This window comes from Ovis canadensis, chromosome X (assembly GCF_042477335.2).
Source record: "Ovis canadensis isolate MfBH-ARS-UI-01 breed Bighorn chromosome X, ARS-UI_OviCan_v2, whole genome shotgun sequence".
Taxonomy (NCBI): Eukaryota; Metazoa; Chordata; class Mammalia; order Artiodactyla; family Bovidae; genus Ovis; species Ovis canadensis.
This window is the reverse complement of record NC_091727.1, coordinates 107,695,333-107,723,082: the sequence shown is the minus strand read 5'-3', so window position 1 is coordinate 107,723,082 and position 27,750 is coordinate 107,695,333.

Genomic DNA, 27,750 nt, shown 5'->3' with positions numbered 1-27,750 from the left:
AATACAGTATTGTAAAGTAAAATAAAGCAAAAATAAAAATTAAAAAAAAATTATCATCAGCATAAGTCTACTTGTTTCATTTCTTCCTATTTTTCATTTTCTGCCTTTTTTGGTTTTTCACCCTGCTCTTCTCCTCATCCTCCACAACATTTTCCTCTTCCTCCTTCTATTCTCTTTTTTCTCTTTCTCTCTCTCTCCCTTTCTCTTTTCCTCCTCTCTTCTCCATCCCTTCCTCTTTCTATTGTCTTTAAAAGCCAGGAGTGCATTGATCCTTACAAAGGATATACCTCTATTACCAGAAACACTAATTAATGGAATATGATAGTGAGAAGAGACTGACACTGTCAAAGTTAATGACAAATCACCTACAATAAGATATATTTAAAGTAAAACCGGCTGTGTTATTCATGCTATTTGAAAATAAGAATAGCATTAAGTACACATTTCTGAAGGGTTTCACTGTTTCATCTTGGATAGATAATTGCCACTGATTATCTACCAAGGTGTACCTGAGGCTTCTTAGAGATCTTAGTGTTAAAATTCATTCCAGGATGACTTTCTCTCTGAAAAGAGAATGCCAGGAGATATTATACTATAGAGGAATAATGGGAATGAAAAACTGTAGTGCATAAATCATGATGAGTCCCCTAGAATTTTCAGTTCATAAAAACCAGTCAAGGTTAAACAAAGGCAAATCTATTGGCAATATAGTCACACACTGCCCCACCCACTTGTTAGAAATGCCCTTAAAGGCCAGAATATTTTTCTAGTGCTACCTTCAGTGATATTCTTTGAAAGAATGTTATCCACATTGAGTTCTTTGCCAACAGAATTTTACAAAAGGCTGCACTCTGGAAATTTCAGCATACAGTTATAACCCCAGGACCACAGGACATTGGTGAGACTTTAATTACTTGGTGGTTACCTAGTAGCTAGATATTTAGTTGACTATGGTACTAATCATCTGTAAAGAGCTACTGCTTCCTCCTCTTCAATAAAAGTTCATTCAAATAAAATAAGAGAGAAAAATAAAACCCGAGTAAGCCTTTAAAGAAACAAAACACTGAAACACTATTACACTTCATCCTACCATAAGGAAAAGATATATATTCCCTAATCAAACAACCCTTGGACTGCAAGGAGATCCAACCAGTCCATCCTAAAGGAGATCAGTCCTGGGTGTTCACTGGAAGGACTGATGTTGAAGCTGAAGCTCCAATACTTTGGCCATCTGATGCAAAGAGCTGACTCATTGGAAAAGACCCTGATGCTGGGAGGGATTGAGGGCAGGAGAAGAAGGGGACAACAGAGGATGAAATGGTTGGATGGCATCACCGACTCGATGGACATGGGTTTGGGTGGACTCCGGGAGTTGGTGATGGACTGGGAGGCCTGGCGTGCTGTGGTTCATGGGGTTGCAAAGAGTCGGACCTCACTGAGTGACTGAACTGAACTGAACTGAATCAAACAACCCCTGATATATTTTCCTCCATGGAAACAAAGGCCAATTTGCCCAAAGCAATGATTAATCCTGATTATTAAGATTTTCTCAGTGCATTTAAGCAAGTATTTTTATAGTACCTATAGCATACAAGGAGCTTCCCTGGTACCTCACTGCTAAAGAATCCACTTGCCTATGCAGGAGACGTGGGTTTAACCCCTGGGTCAGGAAGATCCCCTGGGAAACGGCAATCCACTCCAGTATTCTTGTCTGGGGAATTCCATGGATAGAGGAGCCTGGTTGGTTAGAGTTCATAGGGTTGCAAGAGTTCGACACAACTTCGCAACTAAACAACAACAATTTCACACAAGTCGCTCAGTTGTGTCCAACTTTTTGCAGCCCCAAGGACTGTAGCATGCCAGGCCTCCCTGTCCATCACCAACTCCTGGAGTTTACTCAAACTCATGTCCATTGAGTCGGTCATGCCATCCAACCATCTCATGCTCTGTCGTCCCCTTCTCCTCCTGCCTTCAATCTTTCCCAGCATCAGGATCTTTGCAAATGTGTCACTTCATCACATCAGGTGGCCAAAGTATTGGAGTTTCAGCTTCAGCATCAGTCCTTCCAATGAATATTCAGGACTGATCTCCTTTAGGATGGATTGGTTGGATCTCCTTGCAGTTCAAGGGACTCTTAAGAGTCTTCTCCAACACCACAGTTCAAAAGTATCAATTTTTCGGCACTCAGCTTTCTTTATAGTCCCCCTCTCACATCCATACATGACTACTGGAAAAACAATAGATTTGACTAGATGGAATTTTGTTGGCAAAGTAATGTCTCTGCTTTTTAATATGAAGTCTATGTTGGTCATAGCGTATCTTCCAAAGAGCAAGCATCTTTTAATTTCATGGCTGCAGTCACCATCTGCAGTGATTTTGGGGCCCCCCAAAATAAAGTCTCTCACTGTTTCCATTATTTCCTCATCTATTTGCCATGAAGTGATGGGACCGGATGCATGAATTTAGTTTTCTGAATATTGAGCTTTAAGCCACCTTTTTCACTCTCCTCTTTCACTTTCATCAAGAGACTCTTTAGTTCTTCTTCACTTTCTGCCATAAGGGTGGTGTCATCTGCGTATCTGAGGTTACTGGTATTTCTCCCTGCAATTTTGATTCCAACCTGTGCTTCATCCAGTGCAGCATTTCTCATGAAGCCCCAGTAAGGAACAAATATATGTGATATGGCCTATACATCTTAGAACTTAAAATCTAGAAGGAAGAAGCAGACACGCAGATGGGTGTATATTAGAGTTACTTAGACATAGCAGAATGTGCACAACCAAGTAAAAGAGGAGCAAAGAGAAAATAGCTTTCTATCAGGAGGTGGGTTTGAGTAGGTCCTTGCAAGATTTAAGGCATAAAAGAAAAAATTCTAGGCATAGGTGGGAAGTGAATGGGTGAGAAAAAAAATGAGAACCAGAACTTGGATGATATATTGACTAGAATATAAAAGAGCAGATGGATGACATATTACAAGGGACACATAGGTTACATTTTATGAATGACTGAAATGCTTATGAAAGGTGGGAAAAATGAGAAAATGACATTAAGGATGACTACAATTTTAATGTGTGGTGACTGGACAGATGGTGAAATCGTAAGAGAGAATACATGAGATTAAGATTACGTGTTTGAAGAAGTAATGATATATTAGACTTTATACATACTGAGGTTGAACTACACAAATATATTCATAAAAATCACATTTATAAAATCAGTCTCAAATGCATGTCCACAATTAAATATGAGTGATATTTAGACATGTGAGCACTGAATAAAGGGAAGAGTTGAATTCAGTAGAATAGACACACCATGCCCGAAAAAGCACAGCATACATGACAGTTATGGATAGACGTCTGGGGAACCAAAACCTTATGAATTATATAAAAAAAGAGTTGTCTGTGAAGAACATGAAAATATAAAGTCAGAGTAAAGTTAAGAATGTAAAGAAGACTTTGCCAGACTAAAATAGAGAGTTCTAAAAAGAACATAGTTAATATTATCATACCTGTTGTTATAAGACTATCAATAGAATACATTTTTAAAAATCCTAAACTTATAAATACATATACATGGGCTTCCCAGGTGATGCTAGCAGTAAAGAATCTGCGTGTCAGTGCAGGAGACATAAGAGACGCGAGTTTGATTCCTGGGTCGGAAAGATTCCCTGGAGGAGGGCATGGCAACCCACTCTAGTATTTTCGCCTGGAGAATCCCATGAACAGAGGAGCCTGGCAGGCTACCATCCATAGGGTAGCAAAGAATCGGACACAACTGAAGCAACTTAGCACACACATACATATATACATACTTTGTTGTTTTGTTTCTAAATCATATCAGGAGCCTGGTGGGCTACAGTCCATGAGGTTGCGGAAGAGTCAGACATGACTTAGCAACTAAACAACATACACATACACACGCATATAAAAGCATATTTAAGCACAGGTGACAAATGAATGAATGAGAAAAAATTACCATATGTATAATTATACATATAAGAATTATATATACATATTTAGATATAGATCTCTAGTTCTATCTACATTAACTAAGAGTAAAGGTTACAATAAGAATACCCAAGTCAACTTCATTGAAACTTTATTCCCTCTCAGGATTAACAATGTCTATTCCTAATACCTGGGTGTAAACCATTTCCAAATGAGGCCCAATTCTTCCTCTCTCTCTCTTTGTAAAATCCAGTGGCTAACAGCTCAACCAGAAGCCAAACAGAAACCTCTATATAGTATTTGTATGTCTCAGGTGCTATCACACTGCCTACTGTAGCTTGAAAGGAAAGATACACTATGGATACTTTTTAAACCTTCATATTGGGTAGTCTTTGTACAATCATTTAAACCACTCTGAATAGTTCACTGTGAAAGGAAGGCTATGAATGAATTATTCACTGAAGCACCTGGCCAATGTCTTCAGAGCAGATACTGGAAGAGCTCATTGCTTAAAATGGTTTCTGTTCAAAAAATAGTTTGAAAAGAAATCCTACTCTAGATATATTCCAGAGTGCCATTATGGTTTATTTAAAGCCTTATGAAAAATTGAAGACTTCCTTACTAGATCTCTTTCAAGGACATAAAAAATAGATTATAATTCCTAGCAGATTCTGTGTGGCATAGGGATCACAGCAGGAAGAATATTTAGAAAACATCTTAAGCATCTTCTGTTTATCCCTCAAATACATGTTTATTACCTATTCAGCTTGCAGACTGTGCTTTGTTCATGGGATATCAAGGGCTTTATATTAATGAAAACTATATTCAAAACACGTAATCAGGTTTAAACTTCAAAATATCTTTAGCATTAATCCCAGGGAGGTAAACTAAATCAACTGCTTTCATAGAAAAGTCTTCTGACTAGGCTCAAATGGGTGATTTACATTGACATGTTGCTTTTGAAACTAATCTGTACATGGGGAAATAATTTATGAACTTGCTACATGTTATTCCTTACTTCCAAAATGATACCACATTCACCTTTACCTCTAAAAAAGACAGTAAGGAAATTCCATCAGAGGAACAAAGTATATTTCATGGCAAAGTTGATACAAAACCGAGATCTGTTTGCATTCCCATCTGGAATAGGTATGTAACTGATTAGAAGGGTTCTTGCTTCAAAGACATTTGAGAAGGATTGCTTTCTTCAAATATCACAAATTACAGACTTTATTCCACTATATTCTAACTCAGTACTTCCATAGTTCTGGTCCCAAAGCAATGCAAATTGTAGCCAGTGTTTTAAAATATTCAAAGAATTTTATCTACAAGAAGGCTAGGAAGTATGGTTATGCAGAGCTCTTGAGGATGTAGCACCACGGTACAGTTTTCAATATTCATGTATTCACAGTGCAACAATCCTTGTTCCACTCCCTTGGTTTTGACTAAGAAGTTAAATGATACCAATTTATTTTAGAGTTTCCTTTTTCCCCTGAGATAATCACTAGCAGTCCACTTTAGTCTTTGAGTCAGAAAGTGATACATTTCATAGAACGAAGAAAAAATCCAAAATATAAAGAATTCATAAAATCTTTATGAGTAAGTAGACTGAAAATCCGTTCATGTACCTGAAAAGGTATTTCTACTTTGAATAGGTAAAGGCAACTTAACTGACTTGGACAAAGATAGCATTTGGATGCTGCTTCAGAACCATTCTACTTATACAACATACCTATTGAGGCTGCAGTAATTTTTTTTTTTAAGGTTTTTAAAATAACATTTATTTCTTAAAAGTTAACATATACATAATAGGAAACCAAAAAGCACAAGAAGCAAAAAACGAAGTCATTCATAATCACAAGCAGTTTACCGTTTGACATCTCCTTCTAGGTCTCATTTGTGTATTTTCACAACTAAGCATTCATTTTTATGTAATTAAGACCATACAGTTATGTATCATGCTGTGAGGCTGCAGTAATTTTAACTCATATGGCAACCTAGTGACATCTTCTCTAGTTAAGCTTATCCTTATTCAGATCACTCATTTGCCTCGTGTGGACACACATCTAGTTTTTAACTATATCCATTTGCACACACTTATTTCATAATACCTAGTTAAGTGTTCTAACTTTCAGTATCATCTGCACAGAGCAGACATTCAATAGATATTTATGCTTAGTAACACAAACAACATAAAGTGAGTAGTCAATAAATACTGCTGATAGACTATTGTTGTTATTCTAAGCATTTTTCAAAATATCATTTAGGAGAGTTATTTTTCAAGTCAGTGATTTATTTGATATCATTCATCATGTTTAAGTAATGGAAAGTAGAATGGCATATTAATTTATTTTGAAATAAGCCTTCCAGCTTATCACATTTAAGAATCTCTTCCAAATGACTGTTGCTGACCCTAACATCAACTAGCACCATTTTTAGTGAAACCCTCTCCTGTCCAAATTCACTGAATATTCTCCTTTCAAACTTCATCATCATGTAAATTTTATTATGAGCTATGTTCACCTGGGCATGAACAGAGGATAAATAGGTACTGTACACAAAAAATATTTCATATCCTGCATGACAGGAGTTTAATACAATAAATGAGTTTCTGTGAGTAAGAAAAAAATCTCTATGTTATAAAGGCCATTTTAATTTAGAGGGAATATACCTTTATACTAGTTAAGTCAAGGGGGAGTTGTCAGAGATAAATAATTTGGTAGTGGTGCATACAAATGTCAGTAGTCTACAGCAATACTCTGAATAACTTCATACAAAGTATGCCTGAACTGAATGCTGCTGCTGCTGCTAAGTCGCTTCAGTCATGTCCAACTCTGTGCGACCCCATAGATGGCAGCCCACCAGGCTCCCCCGTCCCTGGTATTCTCCAGGCAAGAACACTGGAGTGGGTTGCCATTTCCTTCTCCAATGCATGAAAGTGAAAAGTGAAAGTGAAGTCGCTCAGTCGTATCCAACTTAGCGATCTCATGGACTGCAGCCTACCAGGCTCCTCTGTCCATGGGATTTTCCAGGCAAGAGTGCTGGAGTGGGGTACCATTGCCTTCTCCACCTGAACTGAATAAGTCATGCCTAATAGAACAAATTTTATAAAATTGTAATAAAATACCATCTATTCACTTCTAAAATAATCTCTTAGAAATTGTATCATCAATCTCTGACACCAATCCCAGCTGACACTATTCCATCAGAATATGGAGTAGCTTAAGTGTTTGTTGTACACACAGAACACTACAGTGGTTCTCATATTTAATGCCCTCTTTGATTGATTTTACTATGCATTCTCTCTAAATTAAGGTTGGTCTATTTTACCTATGATTATTCTATTCTTCACAGAAACTGTCATTTCTCTCACAAAACCAGTGTCAATCTTCTAATTCTTTCTGTAGACTCCCTTAGACGGCTCCTCACACCTCACAAGGCAAATAAGCATTCTAAACTGGTAAAATCATCCAATGATCTTACTCATATTTTTCCAACTTTCATTTAAACATAGTCATGGGCTTCCCTGGTGGCTCAGTCAGTAAAGAGTCTGCCTATCAACACAGGCGACCGGGGTTCAATCTCAGGGTCAGGAAGATCCCCTAGAGAAGGAAATGGCAACCCACTCCAGGATTCTTGACTGGAGAATTCCATGGACAGAGGAACCTGAAGGCCTATAGTCCATGGGATTGTAACAGTCAGACACAACTTAGAGACTAAGCCACCACCATGAAACATAGTAAAAAATAATATGTCTCCCCCCCCCCAAGAAAAAAAAAAAACTACAAATTTACAAGATGTTGAACAAATACGGGTCCTGAAAACCATCCTTTATTACCAAGACATTTAAGAGAATATAAATCCCATGATCCCCAGAAGCCTTTTTTAAAACTAGACCTATCTTCTGAGGTAAATATGCTTCCAGTGGGCCCTGTTCCCAGAAAGAACTCAGATGGCATGTGATCTATCAATTGTTAGCCCACTAAAAAGCACCTGATAATCAGTCTACTCCAGCATAAGGTGCAACAAACATGCGTGAATCTCTCCTTATGCATTTAAATGAACTTCTAAAAGACTTCTTCTTTTGTGCCTCCACATTTTCCTAATTATTTTAATTGCCTGAGCAATTATCATTTGTCAGTTCAGAAATTAAAGGGAAACAATGATAAATACCAGACTTCGGGTGTTTATTTTTGGCACTGATAACTTTTTGCTTATTACCTCAATTTCAATGGCAATATTTTAATGGGATGAGAGTTATTTTTAATTCAACAAGTAGCTAAACTCTTGTATGCTTTCCCTAAAATGATGCCTCTCAGGTGAGATGACCTACATGTAGAAAAGGCCCATTGAAAGTTTTCCTTTCATGGAAATGCATAGAGGCACAGGTGCACATTTCATTTCCAAGTTTGCACAGGAGGTAGATACAGTGGGGAAAAATATCTAAACTAAAAAACAAAATATAAATATACATAGGAGACTTTCCCTATTGGTTATGATTTAGACATTCACAAAGGAGTATCCTTCCCATTCTAAAAATAAGAAGTTGTACAAACTATAATAATCATATGTTTAACACAAGAGAGGACTAAGGATGCAAAGAAAACCAAATAATCTAAGTTACATAAAGTCATGAGCCCGTCCTAGGAGAGGAGAAACAACTGATTTATTCTCTGAGCAAAGCAGGAGGAACAACAAACTTGTCATAGACTGGAGAAAAGATAAACCAAACAAAATATTAACTTTTAACCACTACACTTGGGCTGGAATGGTGGAGTAAAATCTAGAAAATCCCTAGGTACAGGACAATCTGCTGATGTTTCCTATGGAATCTTTACTAAATACACAGTGGGAGCAAACCAAAGGCTGGTGGTGACAGGGTAGGAGACCTAAGAGAGACTTCAAAGGTGAACAGGGCCCAGACTGAGTTAATGACACCAACACATCAAAGGATGAGACACTGAACTAAATATGAGATCTTGAGATACACCAGGCTTCACCAAGTGTAAGAAATGGCCCAGCAAAAGTGTTACCTAAACCTAGGCTTGCAAAGCCAGCAGAAAAAGTTTACAGCAAAGAGAATTACACTAAGACTTAAAATACTGGTATTTGAGCTATACAGAAGGGAAAAACCTCTGTGATTTAGAAATTTGATGTGCGTGCTAAGTGGCTTCAGTTGTGTCTGACTCTTTGTACCCTGTGGACTATAGCCTGCCAGGCTCCTCTGTCCATGGGATTTTCCAGGCAAGAATACTGGAGTGGGTTGCCATTCTCTCCTCTAGGGTATCTTCCCGACCCAGGTATTGAATGCATGTCTCTTATGTCTCCTGCATTGGGAGGCAGGTTCTTTACCACTAGCGCCACCTGGGAAGCACAGAGATATCACCAGAATCTTACCACTGTACTGGTAACAAACTGAATAAGGGAAATTCCTGACCCCATCTTAAAATATTTGGTACCATGATGAAGTAATGAACTGACATTAACTATATGTACAACAAGGGCTTCCCCAGTGGCTCAGTGGTAAAGAATTCTCCTGCTAATGCAGGAGATGCGGGTTCAATTTCCAGGTTGGGAAGATCCCTGGAGGAGAAAATGGCAACGCATTCCAGTGCTCTTGCCTGGGAAATCCCATGGACAGAGGAGCCAGGCAGGCTACAGTCTACAGGGTCACAAAGAGTCAGACACGACTGAGCATGTATATCTACAACAAAGTCATGATCCAGATAGTCTTCCCTGATATAAGGAGAATGAGATCAGAATTAAAAGAGACTGAGACATCTAAAAATTTAGGGGAAGAATACCAAATTGAAAGTAAAACCCAGAGAACACACTCTAGAAAACTGCACAGGGGTCACCTTGCATCTTTAGATAAATTCTAAGGGGAATGACCATAGAATGAAATTTCAAAAGGTCAGTTCAGTTCAGTTCAGTCACTCAGTCGTGTCTGACTCTTTATGACCCCATGAACTGTAGCACGCCAGGCCTCCCTAATCATCACCAACTGCTGGAGTTCACTCAAACTAATGTCCATCGAGTCGGTGATGCCATCCAGCCATTTCATCCTCTGTGGTCCCCTTCTCCTTCTGCCCCCAATCCCTCCCAGCATCAGAGTCTTTTCCAATGAGTCAACTGTTTGCTTGAGGTGGCCAAAGTACTGGAGTTTCAGCTTTAGCATCAGTCCTTCCAAAGAACACCCAGGACTGATCTCCTTCAGAATGGACTGGTTGGATCTCCTTGCAGTCCAAGGGACTCTCAAGAGTCTTCTCCAACACCACAGTTCAGGCAAAGAACAAATAGCAGAGAAAAACAACTACCTGAGGGGAACAGTTAACAGAACAACTATCACTGTTCATACAAGACTGAGACACTCAGAGTAGAAAGAACTCATTGAACAACACCTGAAGCATTCAGTATGAACATAAGGAAGGCCATGACATCAGCTTGAACTTAACTGGTACTATTAAATACTACTTTAGATCTACACTAAGAAAGCTTTAAAAAAAATTCAGAAGGATATAACTGACTCAAATATCTTCACTGCTTGTCAGAACAAAGTTCATCATTTTTTATATAGAGACATATGAGCAGACACACAACAAAACAATATTCACAATATTCAGGATATAATAAAATCTAATAGACATGCAACAGTGCAGGAAATTTGTTGGCTAGGGGCTAGAGGGAGGGGAAAATGTGAAATTGTTTCTCCGTGGGTATAGAATTTCAGTTATATAGCAGGAATAAGTTCCAGAGATCTGTTAAACAACTTACTACCTATAGTCAATAATATAATATGTCACACTTAAACATGTTAAGAGGATAGAACTCATGTAAAGTATTCTTACTACATGCAAATTGCACAAACATACACAACACAAAGAACTTTCTTAAGGTGATGAATAGCTCAGTACTCTAACTGTGGTACTGGTTATAGTTGAATTGATGTATGCATATGTCCAAACTCATCAAGATGCATGCATTAAATGTTAGCAAATTTTAGATTCTATCTCAATAGAGTTTAGAAAGAAAATATAAACATATAACTATAAACCAAAGTTTCCTTTGAATGCCTAACAAATAACCACAGTCTTTGTTGCTAAAATGACAGAAAACTACTTTCTTAAAAGTCTTGAGGCCAGAAGTCCAAAATCAAAATGCTAGCAGGTTCTCTCTCCTTCTCAAGGCTCTAGGAAGTATTCTCCCATGTTTCTTCCAGCTTCTGGTGTCTGTTGACTTTCCTTGACTTTTCTTGTCTGCATCATTCCAGTCTCTGTGGTCACATTGCTTCCTACACTTCATGCATCATAAACCCTTCTTTTGTCTTTATCTCATAAGGACACAGGCCATTGGATGTAGGGTTACATGGATAACCCAAGATAACCACATACTGAGGTCTTCAATTATATTAACAAAGATACTTTTATCCAAATAAGAAAACTTTCACAGGTTCTGGGTGGACATATCTTTTGGGGGCTACCTGTCAACATACTCTAGCATCTAATAACAGAGAACCAAAATATATGAAGCAAAACTAACAGACTTGAAAAGGAAAATGGACAGTTCAACAATAATAGATGGGGACTCCAATACTCCAATTTTCAATGATGAATAGAACTACAAGGCACCATATCATCAAGGAAATCACATGACTATATAACAACTAGAGCTAAAAAATATTTATAGGAACTTTCACCTAACAACAGCAAAATACCTATTTTTCTCAAATATCCATGGGATATTCCTCAGACAGATGACGTTTTCAGCTAAAACACAAATATCAACAAAGGCTTGAAACCATACAAATACAGTAGATAAAATTAGAAATCATTAGGAATCAATGAAATTTAGGAAATCCTAAAATATGTGGAAATTAAACACACTAATATTTACTAAATGAGTCAAATAATAAATCATAAGGGGAATTAGAAAATATCTTGAGATGAATGAAAACTTAAAAATTGTAAAATGCAGCTAAAGTAGAGCTTACAGAAGAATCTATGGATGCCATTTGTATATTAAAAAGAACTCCAAATAATAACCTAATCTTCCACCTTAAAAAAAAGAACACACTAAATCTAGTACATGCAGAAGGAAGTTAATAACAAAGGCTAGAATGAAAATTTAAAATAGAGAATAAAAGAACAATACAGAAAAAAAACATTTTTTCAAGTTGGTTCTTAAAAAGATCAGCAATATTAACAAACTCTGGCTAAAAGAACCAAGGGAAAAAAGATTCAAATAACTAAAATCAAGAATAAAAGAGATCCATTACTGAAATTTCAGAAATAAAAATAATTATAAAGGAATCTATGAACTACTGTATTTTAACAAATTAGATAACCTACATGAAATGAAGAAAGTTCTAGAAAGACACAACCTACTGAAAGTGACTCAAGAATAAACAGATAATCTAGACCTATAACTACAACAAAAATTAGTAATTTTAAAACTTTAGGAAAAACAGTCTAGGCCCAGATGTCTTTAATGGTGAATCCTCTTGAATGTTTAATGAAGGATTAGTAACATCATTCACAAACTCCTTCAAAAAATAGAAGAGGAGGAAACACTTCCTAACTCACTGAATGAGGCCAGTGGTATACCCATATTAAATACAAAGATGCCACAGAAAGGGAAAACTGCAGATCAATATTTCTTATGAACATAAATATAAAATTACTCAATAAAATACAAGCAAACTGAATCTAGAAATTAAGAGGATTATACATCATTACCAAGTGGTATTAATCTCAGGATGCAGGTTAGTTTATTATCTGAATGTCAATTGATGGAATACACAATATTAACAGGAAAAGGAAAACAAATTGCATGCTCATCTCAACAGATGCAGAAAAATTATTTGACAAAATCCTATACCATTTTATGTAAAAACACTGAAAGACATTTATGAAAAACCACAGGTATCATTGGAGAAGGCAATGGCACCCCACTCCAGTACTCTTGCCTGGAAAATCTCATGGACGGAGGAGCCTGGTAGGCTGCAGTCCATGGGGTCGCTGAGGGTCAGACATGACTGAGCGACTTCCCTTTCACTTTTCACTTTCATGCACTGGAGAAGGAAATGGCAACCCACTCCAGTGTTCTTGCCTGGAGAATCCCAGGGACAGGGGAGCCTGGTAGGCTGCTGTCTATGGGGTTGCACAGAGTCGGACATGACTGAAGCGACTTAGCAGCACAGGTATCATCATATTAAACTGAGAAGCTTGGGTACTTTCCTGCTAAGATCAGGAACAAGACAGATGTTTCCTCTTGTCACTTGTATTCAAAATTGTACTTAAAGTTTTAACCAGGTCACTCAGACAAGTAAATAAAAAGCATACATATTGAAAAGGAAGCTCTCTAATCATAGATAACATGATTTTATATTTAGAAAATCTGAACAAATTCACTAAAATGCTATTAGAATTAATAAGTTCTGCTAAGTAACAGGATATAAGATCAATAAATAAAAATCAATGTTATTGCTATATACTAACAGTGAAACTCTGAAAATGAAATTTTAAAATTATTATCAAAATTTAAAAAATAAAATATGTAGAAACAAATTTAACCAAATAGGTTCAAAACTTGTGCTCTGAAAATGACAAAACATTTTTGAAAGGAATTTTAAAAGATCTAAAAATAAATGGAAAGACAATCCATGTTTGTGAATCAGAAGATTTAATATTGGTAAGAAGTAATATTCTCTAAACATGCTACAAACTCAATGAAAGCCCTCAAACTCCCAGTGGCCTTTTATGCAGAAATTTGTATGATTGCCCAAAAATTCATATCAAAACATAAGGAACACAGAAGAGCCAAAACATCTTTAAATTGAAGAACAAAGATAGAAGACTTACACTTCCCACCTTTCAAACTTCTTACAAAAGCTACATTAATCAAGATTGTTTGGCACTGGGATGAGCACAGGTATCTAGATCAAAGGAGCAGAATTGAAGATAATAAATGAAGTATTAACTTTAAGGTTATTTGACCGTCAATAATGCTCTCAATTCAATAGGAAAAATAGTCTCTTCAACAAATGGTGCTGTGATAATTGGATATCCTTGTGCAAAGGATGACTGCCAAGAGAACAATGAAGAATGAAACCTCAAGCAAGCTGCCAACCCTACTCCAACCAGAAAAATGGGAAATCCTGTATCTTTCACTTTAACTGTTATCTCTAAGAACAATAGAAGTTTACTACCGATTTTAACCGTTAGCCCAGAAGCATGCCTTTCCTATTAGGTCCACACCGGCAACAAAAATACCAGCTACAACAACTAAAGGACACATCTTCTGGCCCTGCTTCTTGATCTCCACAAACCTGGTGACAGGGATACTGTCTTACAGGTAAACCAAAAACCTCCATGATTACGTTTGCCACCTGGAACCACTCTGACTGCTGCTTTTCAAAAATCGTTAACTGTATCTCATTGGTGAATGCTAAAACTAAATAATATATGGAAGCTCCAGTTAGAAATGTAATTTTTAACTTTTCAAGTAAAAATGTGTGTGTGCATGTGTGAGAGATGTATTCAGAGTAACAGTTCACTTTATCCACCATATATTTTTATGCAAAAATCACTGGTGTTTTAAAGTGCTGGCAATTAATTCAACTTTTAAAAATATTAATGGGCCATCTAATAGTGTGGGAGTTGATAAAGTACATTTGTGAGCATATTTGGCTTCATGAGAAATAACTGGATGATAGTTTGTAGTCTACTTCAGTATGTAGAAACAAAAGATCAAGCTCTGCCCTCCAGTCTATAAAGGAATACCAATGATGCTTTCCTCTAAGAAAAGCACATAAAATTGTATTTATCTTACAAAAGTAGAAATTCTTGATCAAATAGCCCAGCAATATGCAAGTTTCTGAAAATTTCTCCCCTATTGCTGCCACGCCCCTTTTGTAACTTCTATTAGCATTGTGAAATAAATCATACCTCACTGTGAAAAAAAGTGAGATGATAAAGCAGAAAAAATGCAACCAATAATCAAGAGAAAATAATTTTAAATAGAAGAAAATCATCAGATAACCCAGATGTAAGATTTAGCTTACAAAGACTTAGCACTTTAAAACAGCAAAAAATGAAAGCACTTAAAATTCTGTGGGTTGACTGGGTGATTCTGCCACTGGATGCAGTGCCAGTTGGGATTGTTCATATGACTTCATTCATTTAAGAGCTTAGCTGGAGGGCTGTGTTTCTCCTCTATGTGGACTCAGTTTTCATACCGTCTTATCCTCCAGGACTTTCTACATTTATACCCTTGATTTGATCTTGACCCTAGTTAAGGGCTCAGGATTTAATCAATTCCATGAGGCTATTTCTTAGAGAACCATTTGCCAGCTGGAAAAGAAACAAATGAGAAAATATTTTATCTTCCAAATCAATAAGTTTTATATTAGACATATTTATTTCATATTATGATTGAAAACTAAACAGTTCCTTCTTTAGCTCATCTCTCTCTTCTCATACATTACCATAGCTAAAAGAAGGCAACTGACACTTCTGACTTCTTGATATTTTGATCTCCCGGCTATCATTTTAACCAGTTCTAAAATTTTGTTAGTTATTTTTTTCCACCTTCCAAGTTATCACAAGTGACAATCTTGTCAATGTTATATCAATATATAACAGAAAGCCCTTTTTTACAAGGGCAATAGCAATTTCCTCACTGCTCTCTCAGCCTTAAATAACTATTTCTTCACCATTCTTCCAGTCACCCAGTCTAAAAGACAATGGCATCTATTTCATGTTTTTGTTACAGAAACCACTTCACTTTGGGGGGAAATTCTATTTCAGTTATCTATTATTGTTTAACAAGCATCACAAAAACCAGTAATTTAAAAGAACAATGGTGTACTATTTCTTAGATGTCTATAAGTCTTCTATTTCTTAGAAGTCTATAAGTCTATAAAACTGAGTCATTTCAGTCTCTTGCACTGTACTTTCTCATCACAAGGTATCTCTCAGTGCTTCTCTATATGCCCCCCATAATAGAAACAGATATGGGGACTTCCTTACAAAATAGCAGCTGGTTTTGAAAAGGAAATTCAAGGGCCCTGAATGGTGATTCCCAGAAGTAGCACATGGTTGCTTCCACTGCATTCCATTGGTCAAAAACTTACAAAGATAACCAGGATTCAAGGAGACTGAAAATAGATTCTTACCCTTTTATGGGAAAAGCACTAGATCATACTGTGAGGGGAGAAAATTGAAAATCAATCTACCAGTTTCAGCAACCTACAGAACTAAAAAACTCAGAACCCCCCCAGGCAAGAAACATACAAAGAAAACTCCATCTAGGCCTATAGGCAGCAGTTCAACGAAAAAGGTAATCTTAAACTCTGTCAGAGAAAAACTAAATACTATATGCTACTGCTAAGTCACTTCAGTCATGTCCGACTCTGTGTGACCCCATAGACGGCAGCCCACCAGGCTCCCCTGTCCCTGGGATTCTCCAGGCAAGAACACTGGAGTGGGTTGCCATTTCCTTCTCCAACGCATGAAAGGGAAAAGTGAAAGGGAAGTCGCTCAGTCGTGTCTGACTCTTCGCGACTCCGTGGACCACAGCCTACCAGGCTCCTCTGTCCATGGGATTTTCCAGGCAAGAGTACTGGAGTGGGGTGCCATCGCCTTCTCTGAAATACTATATAGATGACAACAATAATAGGAATGACATTATGTTCATCAAAATAAAATAATGGAGGCTAGGAGACAATGGGATTACATATCTAAAGTGTTGAAAAAATGTAAAGTTAGAATTCTATATACGGCAAAATATCTTTCAAAAGAGATGAAGTGAAAACATTTCCATACACACAAAAGCCAAAGAATGTGTCTTAAACAGGTGTATACCACAGGAAATGATGAAAAAAATTTGCTCTTCAGGCAAAGGGACAGATTGACTGGGAAAAAATGAATAGCAGCAAAAACTATGTAGGTACCTAAAAAACATATATTAAATAAAACTACATATGTGTACAGCAATTTATTATGGGGTTTATAACATATGTATAAACAATATGACATCAAAGTACATATATTGGAAGAATATGGACTTATACTAATCTAAAGTTCTTATATTGTGTGGAAACCAGTGGTATATTATGTGAAATTAAATTGCCATTAGTAAAGTATGTATTTTATAATTTTCAGAGAAACCACTAAAAATAACACCAAAAGATATATTTAAAAGTAAATAGAGGAGATAAAAGCCAATACTAAAATATACATAATTAGCACAAAAGAGGGAAGGAATGAAGGAACAGAAGAAACAAGAAAATGTGGCATAAATATAAAACAAATAGCAGGATGATAGACAAACCCAACCACAGTAAAAACTAAAAGTAAATGGGCCAAATACTGTAATTGAAAAACAGAGATTATCAGATAGGAGAATAAAGCAAAACCCACTACATGTTTTATGAGTTGTCAAACATAAGGACATATACTAGTTGAAATTGAAAGGATGAAAGAAGATGTACTATGGAAATATTAATCTCAGAAAATTTAAACTGTATGGAAAATGAGAATGCCAGAAAGAAAGCAATTTTATAATAATAAATGTGTAATTTATTAAGAAGATATAACAAAACCCAAAGAGAAGCCTGCGCATTGCAACTAGAGAGGCCTTCTCTCGCTGCAACTAGAGAAAGCCCATGCACAGCAACAAACAACCAGTGCAGCCAAAAATAAACTACTAAAACTCAAACAAGAATAAAATAGAAAACATAAATAACCTTCCATCCATTAAAGAAAATGAATTTAAAAAATCAATAGCCTTCCCACACAGAAATCTTTAGGCCTGAATACTTTCCCTGGTAAATATCGAAAACTTAAGAAAGAACTAATATCAATCCTATGCAAATTCTTTCAAAACTTAGTGGAGGAGAGAATACTCCCCATCTCACTTTATGAGGTAAGCATAACACTATTACCAAAATCTGACAAAGAATGACAAGAAAAAATTATGGATCAATATTATTCATGAATACAGTAGCAAAATTCCTTAATAAAACAGCAGCAAATCAGTTCAGTTCAGTTCAGTCGCTCGATGCTCAGTCGTGTCCGACTCTGTGACCCCATGAACCGCAGCACGCCAGGTCTCCCTGTCCATCACCAACTCCCGGTGTCTACCCAAACCCATGTCCATGGAGCCGGCGATGCCATCCAACCATCTCATCCTCTGTCATCCCCTTCTCCTCTTGCCCTCAATCTTTCCCAGCATCAGGGTCTTTTCAAATGAGTCAGCTCTTTGCATCAGCTGGCCAAAGTATTGGAGTTTCAGCTTTAGCATCAGTCCTTCCAATGAATGTTCAGGACTGATCTCCTTTAGGATGGACTGTTTGGATCTCCTTGCAGTCCAAGGGACTCTCAAGAGTCTTCTCCAACACCACAGTTCAAAAGCATCAATTCTTTGGTGCTCAGCTTTCTTTGTAGTGCAACTCTCACATCCATACATGACCACTGGAAAAACCATAGCCTTGACTAGACGGACCTTTGTTGGCAAAGTAATGTCTCTGCTTTTGAATATGCTATCTAGGTTGGTCATAACTTTCCTTCCTAGGAGTAAGTGTCCTTTAATTTCATGGCTGAAATCACCATCTGCAGTGATTTTGGAGCCAAGAAAAATAAAATCAGCCACTGTTTTCACTGTTTCCCCATCTATTCGCCATGAAGTGATGGGACAGTAGCAAATAAATATCAGCAAAATATTGAAATGACAATACATCATGAATAAGTAGAGTTTATACTGTGCTTAGTTGTTCAGTTGTGTCTGACTCTTTGTGACCCCATGGATTGTAGCCTGCCAGGCTTCTCTGTCCAAGGGATTCTCCAGGCAAGAATACTGGAGTGGGTTGCCATGCCCTCCTCCATGGGATCTTCCCAACCCAGGGATCCAACCCAGGTCTCACGCATTGCAGGTGGATTTTTCTACCATCTCAGCCATGAGGGAAGCCCAGAGTTTATACTAGTAATACAAAATTGATCTATCATTTCAAAAGCAGCTGATGAAATTCACCATTATAACAGACCAAAATTAAAACCATATTACCTTTTCAATAGGTGAAGAAAAAGCACCTGAAATACTTCAATATTAATTCATTATTAAAATTAAAAATTTCAATACATTAGGAATAGAAGGAAATTTACTCACCCCAATAAAGGTACCTATGAAAAATATACAATATTAGTTAGCCTGGTTTTTTCAAGTAGAATATCTGGGTGTCCCTCCCTGTAACTGAAAGTAAAGTAAAGTCACAAAGAGGAAAGTAGTCATCCATTAAAAACAAATTTCCAAAGCTCCTATCAGAACAAGGTACAAGCATGTATGTGCACAAACACACACATGCACATCAAAATACCTGACAAGCATATATTCACAGATATTTAACAAAGATTATAATTATAAATTTTAAACTATGCTTTTCCAAAATAGCCTAACTCCAATGGAGACAGAGGCAGGGCTACCATGTACAGCTGAACTAACTGTACACTGCACAAAGCAATGGGGCACGATTCACATAGACAATAATGTGAATGGCATCACGTGGAATTGTAAAATACAGTTGTCCTCTGAAGCATCTGCTTCTAGCAAAGTTATTTAAGGAGTATGAATTACATCAACCAAATTGCTTCTTCTCAAATTCATACTGCAACACTGCACAAAGAAACCAGGCTCCTACTTACTGATAAAATAAATTTTCATATCTGTCCCCAAATTTGTTTGCAGTGTTCTGCAAAACTAGTTTTGAATATTCATTCAACCTACCAACAACAACAACAAAAAAGCAGCAGCAGCAGCAGCAGCCTTGAGCTTCCTGAGTAGTCTTCTGATGGAAAATACCTCTTTATCACATTTTGCATCCAAAATGAACCTATCTTGAATTATATGCTCTTAGAAGGCAATCTTAAAAATTATTGTTGACGTGTTGTCAATTAACATTTATATTATTAACATAGTGGATAACATCTTCCAGATATCTTTTGCAGGAAAGTCAGAAAGCTTTTAAAACAGCTTTTTCTTATTGGATCCCCTCATAAAAGCCAAGTTACATTAAATTGTAACTCAAGTGAAAGTACTTCCAATGAAAAATCATCTAATAGAGGCCCATTGCCTTCTGTGTGTCTAACATGGCATAGGGATAGAAGTATAAGAAACTAGAAGAATTGACAGTGAATGTAGCAGCATAACTCTCTCTCAAATATCAATTGTCTCAATTGTACCATTATCAGGAGCTGGATAGCAGTAACTTCAAAGTTGGGCTCTCAGAAGCATTGTCTAGAATTCTGATATCTCAAGCTATTGATTAAAGTGAAACCCATATACTTCCAGTATCTTATAAGCTAAAAACTAAGCTAACATCATGTTAGATGACAATTCATAGACCTAAATTGTATTCTTACTAAGGCAGAGCTAGCCCACCTATACATAGAACTACCTATAGGGTTGCCTTTAGGCAAAGCCAAATGTTCCCTTAAAAAAATGAATTTCGTCTAATAGTGCTTAGACAAAAATCCTGTTGTGTTCTCAGAGTTCAGAATCATAGGACATGGAAGACATCATCTTGACTTAGAAAAATTAAAGGAAAAACATTTCCATAAACTTAAATCATCCTAGCTTATTACTTTGTTGTAGACAATCTAATCTGAAGTAGCACTTTATTGAAATGATTCTGCCAAGTTGGGTATCTCCAAGTATCTGAGCAAATTAACTTGTTGGGTGGAATTACTGATTTTCAGGTAAACCATTTAAAATATTCCAATTGGGAGGCAACCTGTTTCTATGCCAGACTATATTTGATATTTTGATCACAATCAGGTGGAAATGTCTAGTCCTTAAAATACAGATATTGAGATGGCCAAAAAACTCGCTCATTTTTTCCCCACCATAAGATGGCACAGAAAAACCCAAATGAACATTTTGGCCAACCCAATACTTGTCAAAAAGGCTTAAAGCATCATTCTCCAGCCAACGAAATATTCAAATAATATACAGATAACATAAACAATGTTTTCAGCCCACTGAACAAATATTCAGTGGTAACATACTCATAAGTCCAGAACTGACACTACCCCATTAGTGACAGTGGTGTAGACAAAAGTGATTTTTACCTTCAATCAACAGCAGGGAGATTGCAGAGACTACAGAGTCCATATTCCAGAAAAGGAACTAAATTCTTTAACACATTTATTCATGTCTGTGGGTGGATACTGTCAACCTATGGTGAAATCAGTTAACAATCTCTGTGTCTTACCTGACATTCAAAGGAAAATGTTCCTCATTAAATAAAAGAATGAGACTATAACATTGCAAATTGAAAAGGCATTATTCTCTCTCATTACACATGTGTAAAGTCCATAGGCCAACAGCTGAAAACTAATAGTCTTACCTGTTTCCAATATAAAGAAAAAAATCATCAAAAGCATGGATCATAACATCTGAAAATCAATTAATGTAATATATCATATCAATAAAATAAAGCACAGAAACTACATGATCATATCAACAAACAGAAAAAAAAAAAAGGAAAATCCACCATCCCTTTATAATAAAACCAAGAAACTAGAAATAGAAGGAAATATGCTAGAGTTGATAAAGGGCAACTATGAAAAACAGCTAACATTATATTCAAATGAGAGACTAAGTGCTCTACTCTTAAATGAGATCAAGAACAAGATAAGAATGTCCATTCTTGCTAAGCCTGTTCAACACTGTACTAGAATTTCCAGCCAGAGTGATCATGCAAGAAAATGAAATATCAAGGCTTCTATATTGGAAATGAACTATTTGCAGAGGACATGATATTGTATATACTAAGTCCTATGGAATTTACACACAAAAATCTATTAAAACTAATAACTGAGTTCAGCTAGTTGGCAGGATATAAAATCAATATATCTGAAGCAAGTTTATTCCCATAGATGATTAATGAACAATCCAAAAAAGAAATTAAGAAAACAATTCAATTTATAATAGTATCTAAAAGAATAAAATATCTAGGAAACTCTGAAAACTATAAAAATTGCTGAAATAAATTAAAGTGACTAAAATACATGTAAATATATCCCATGATCATGGAACAGAAGATAATATTATTAAGATGACAATACTCTTCAAATTGATCTACAGATTCAATACAATCTCTATCAAAATGCACACTGCCTTTTCGCATAAATTGACAAGCTTATCCTAAAACTTATATGGAGATTTAGAAAAAAAAATAGCACAAAATTTCCCTGAGGAAGAGTAAAGTTGGGGGACTCACAGTCTAGATTTTAAAACTTACTACAAAGCTACAATAATAAAGAAATTGTGTTAATAGCATATAGACATATAGATGAACAGAATGGAAATTAGAGGCCATAAATAAAACCAATATATTTACGGTCAACTAATTTTAGAGAAGACTGTAAAGATGAATTAGAGGAAAGAATAATTTTTAATAAATGGTTCTGATATGAGTGAATAATATACACTTGCAAAAGAATGAAACTATGACTTCCTTATATCATAAACAAAATTAACTCAAAATTAACTGTAGATCTAAATATAAGATCTAAAATATAAAACTCTTAGAAGAAAATTAGGAATAAATCTTGGATATGACAGGGGGCAAGGCATAAAATAAAATAACAAATGAAGTGATCAAATTGAAATTTTTTGTGATTCAATGGACAACATCAAGAGGTTTAAAAGGCGCCCCAGTGATTTTCTCAATTAAGGGTTGTTACCTGAAGCAATTAAATAGATGATTGTACCTAATATATTCAATTTATAATGACCCTCCAATATTTTTGGTATTAAAATGTTCCAAATGGAGTTACATCAATAAACAAAAAAAGGTAGAGTAAGGACTTCCAAGGATATGTCCCTCCAATGAAGTAATGATAAACTATCAAAAACTGTCAGAATGACTTTTTCAAAACTAAAGCATATTGCCCTCCCAGATATGAGTAGGCATCAGCTAATTTACTGAGGGCCTAAATAGAACAAAAAGGCAGAGGAAGAGAGAATTTCATCTCTCTGCCTAAATGTATGAGCTGGGTCACTGGTCTTCTCCTATCTTTAGACAGGGACAAGCATCGTCAGTTCTCCCTATCCTCAGGCCTTTAGATTAGAACCAGAATTTATTAATACACCATTGGCTCTTCTCAGTTTCAGATCTTCAGACATTGACTGGTACTACATCACTGACTTTCCTGGGTCTCTATGAATATATCTATGAATATATACACTATAAATATATAAAAGTATATTAAAATACAAATATATTCCCTAGATCTATTTATCTGAAAAATCTTGATTAATATAGACTTTGGTATGAGGAGTGGGTCCAGAGGAATATACTTTTAAGGATTTGTTTTCTAAATATAAATTGGTCTAGGGCTTCTAGACTTGGCCCTCTAATCTGGTTAAAGAATCACTCTTGCCTATAGTAAAGAAAGCACTGATAGTCCATAATATGATCTTGCAGTATAGATATGTAAAATATTACTGGATATTCCTAATCAACTATGGTATGAGAAGCAAGGAACGAGGTGCCTGTGTACTTGAAACTTTAACAATTGTTTTTGGAAAACAAGCAAATATGATGAAGTCAGTTGGTTGCTTCTAAGCTTACTGGACAAAGTGAGGGAAAAAAGGATGAGCTCTGGATTCAAATTCCCAGGTCAAATGCAGCATAAATGACCTTAAAGTTTCTATGTATAACCTGAAGTACATACTTATTTTCTATAGCCATAAGACAGACTGCTGAAAATGGAATATAGAATAATGGCATCCTAACTGGCTGAATAATAACATAAGTTGAAGTCTCAGTCTCACGGGGCACACTGATTGGGAAAGATGGGATCCTACACCTTGGGATGGAAAGAGTAGCAAGACCTTGATGAAGCTGTAGTCATTCAGACCATAAACTCTGGTGAGAGTTAAAAAAACAAACAAAAAAAAAAATCAATGGATGAGGCCTCCCTCCCCCTTCTATCAGAAGCAGGGGTTAATCCTGTATTATCTGAGGAACCTATACTGGCCACCCTAAAGGTGGCTATATTGCAAGACAATGCTGAGTGTATATCCTCAGGACTCTATCCCACCACCCCTCTTTGCTTCTAGACCTTTAACTAGATTCAAGTCCCAGCAGGTCCACAATATGAAGTTCGAGTATCATCCATAGTGAGGTACACCTCACTTCAAAAGAATAACTTCTGTTTTCAAATCTAGACAGAAAGAAAGAAAGGAAATATATGTGGAAATAAACATTAAGGATGTGGGGTAATGGTAGAAGGAACATACAGTTGGATCAGGAGGAATTTATTGATATGAATTCACTAAGCAGAGATTCTGCATTTAATGTGTGGCTCTGGAGTCAGAAAGAGTTCTAACAGTTTGTTTAGTTGGTTGGCTGAAAAGTAGATGAAAAGGTGGTCCACTGTGAAAAAATGAGCATGCTGGGCCTCCCTTGGTTTAATGGAGAGACAATGGATTTGTCATTTAAGACCAACACTCCCACAATGGGAAGATCAAGAAGACATACCTTTCACTAACACTGTGAGAAATAAAATTGTGAGGTGAGTACTGGCAACCTTGAGGAGCTCTGCAATTAGTTTTCTGTGTAGGCCTGACCTTACAGTTGGAACTGCAGACCCTGAAACAGGAAAGCCATATACAATGGAACTAAATGGATTCCAGGTGGCAGTGACCAAGAAATCAAGGTGGGTGGGGTTGCTGTAATAGACAACAGAGTCAAAGCAGCAGTCAGACTATAGACTCAGAGCACATAGAATGCAAAGGAGTCCAGGCCTCATTGAGGAAGGAATTTGGTCCACTGCCAAAAATTTATACTGTTAATCTTTCTCCCAGTCTCCTCTAAAGGGACATGACTGTAGACTGGGGGAATGAAGATAAAGCTTTTATGGACTTTTGACCAATCAAAGACAATCATATTCCTATATGCCAGCAATGAACAAGTAAAAAGTGAAAGAAAAGCACAATATCATTTACATTAGCACTCCCAAAATGAAACTCTTAGGCATAAACCTAACATATATTAAGAGATCTATGAGGCAAAATGGCAAAATCCTGATAAACAAGATCAAAGAAAAACTAAGCAGAGAGAAATCTCATGCTCATGAATAAAAGAACATTTTGTCAGATGTCAGTTCCTCCTAACTTGATCTATGGATTCAATATAATCCAAATCAAAATTCCACCAATGTATTTTGTATATATCAACAAAGTGACTGTAAAGTTTATATGGAGAGGCTAAAGACTCCAATAGCCAACACAATATTGTAGGGAAAAAACAAATTTGGAAAGCTGATGTCACCCAACTTCAAGAGTTACTAAAAGCTAGAGTAATCAAGAAAATGTGATATCAGTGAAAGAATAGACATATAGATCAATGGAACAAAACCCAGGAATAGATCCACAAAAATATAGTTAACTGATCATTGAAAAAGGAGCAAGAGCAATACAATAGAACAAAGATAGTCAGTTCAACAAATGGTGCTGGAACAACTGTACATCCACATGGAAAAAAAATCTAGAGACCATATACTTCAGTTTTCACTTTCATGCATTGGAGAAGGAAATGGCAACCCACTCCAGTGTTCTTGCCTGGAGAATCCCACAGATGGGGGAGCCTGGTGGGCTGCCATCTATGGGGTCGCACAGAGTCGGACACGACTGAAGTGACTTAGCAGCAGCAACAGCAGCAGAGACCATATACCTGTCATAAAAATTAGCTCAAAGTGGATCATACTCCTAAACAGTAAATATGAAAGTATAAAATTATAATAAAACATGGGACAAAATCTTGATGACTTTTGGTATGATGATGACTTTTTAGATACAACAGCAAAGGGACAATCCTTGAAAGAAATAACTGAAACTCATTAAAAATAACTGATAACTCACTAAAAATAAGTTTTATTTTGTGAAATATAACAAGAGAATGAGAAGATAAGCCCCAGACTTAGGTAAATATTTGCAAAAAACACATCTGAAATAGATTCAAAATAAACAAAGAACTATGAAGACTCAATAGCAAGGAAATTAACAACATGATTAAAAATTGGCCCAAATACGTTAACACACACATCATCAGAGAAGATACAGATGGCCAAAAAATTATGAAATGATGCTCCTTATCATAAGTAATATATGTTATCAAGGAACTATAAGTTGAAACAACAGGGTGAGAAACCACTATATACTTACAAAAATGGCCAAAATCCAGAACACTGACAACACCAAATGCAAGTATGTGGAGCAAGAGGAACACACAGTCATTGCTGATGGAAATGCAAAATGGCACAGCCACTTTGGAAAACAGCTGGGAATTTTCTTACAAATCTCAACATACTTTTCCTATATGACTGAAAAGTCATGCTCCTTACTATATACCCACATGTATTAGAAAACTTACATCCACATGAAGTCCTGTATGTGAATATTTATGTCAGCTTCCTTAATAATAGTCAAAACTTAGAAGCAAACAAGACACTCTTCAGTAGTTGAATGAATTTAAAAAACTGGTACATACAGACAATGGAAAAGCTTTAACACTAAAAATAAATGAACTGTTAATGTAAGAGAGCCCATGGAGAAACCTTAAATATGTATCACTAAGTGAAGCAAGCTAACCTGATAAGGCTATATACTGTATGATGCCAACTACAGACATACTTCAGAGATATTGCATGTTCATTTCCATACTACTGTGATATAGCAAATATCACAAAAAAGAAAGTCTCACAAATTCTTTGGACACCTAGTGAATATAAGAGTTATGTTTATGTCTAAAAAATGTACATACCATAATGTACATGCTATAAAATGCTATCATCTGAGACATCAGCAAGTTATAATCTTTTTGCAATAGTAACATTAAAGATCACTGATCATGGCAGAGGAACCAGAGATCAAACTGTCAACATCCGCTGGATCACTGAAAAAGCAAGAGAGTTCCAGAAAAACATCTATTTCTGCTTTATTGACTACGCCAAAGCCTTTGACTGTGTGGATCACAATAAACTGTGGAAAATTCTGAAAGAGATGGGAATACCAGACCACCTGACCTGTCTCTTGAGAAACCTGTATTCAGGCCAGGAAGCAACAGTTAGAACTGGACATGGACCAACAGACTGATTCCAAATAGGAAAAGGAGTACGTCAAGGCTGTATATTGTCACCCTGCTTATTGAACTTCTATGCAGAGTACATCATGAGAAACACTGGGCTGGAGGAAGCACAAGCTGGAATCAAGACTGCAAGGAGAAATATCTATAACCTCAGATATGCAGATGACATCACCTTTATGGCAGAAAGTGAAGAACTAAAGAGCCTCTTGATGAAAGTGAAAGAGGAGAGTGAAAAGGTTGGCTTAAAGCTCAACATTCAGAAAACGAAGATCATGGCATCCAGTCCCATCACTTCATGGCAAATAGATGGGGAAACAGTGGAAACAGTGGCTGACTTTATTTTTCTTGGCTCCAAAATCACTGCAGATGGAGACTGCACCCATGACATTAAAAGATGCTTACTCCTTGGAAGGAAAGTTATGGCCAATGTAGACAGCATATTAAAAAGCAGAGACATTACTTTGCCAACAAAGGTCTGTCTAGTCAAGGCTATGGTTTTTTCAGTGGCCATGTATGGATGTGAGAATTGGACTATAAAGAAAGCTGAGTGCCGAAGAATTGATGCTTTTGAACTGTGGTGTTGGAGAAGACTCTTAAGAGTCCCTTGGACTGCAAGGAGATCCAACCAGTCCATCCTGAAGAAAATCAGCC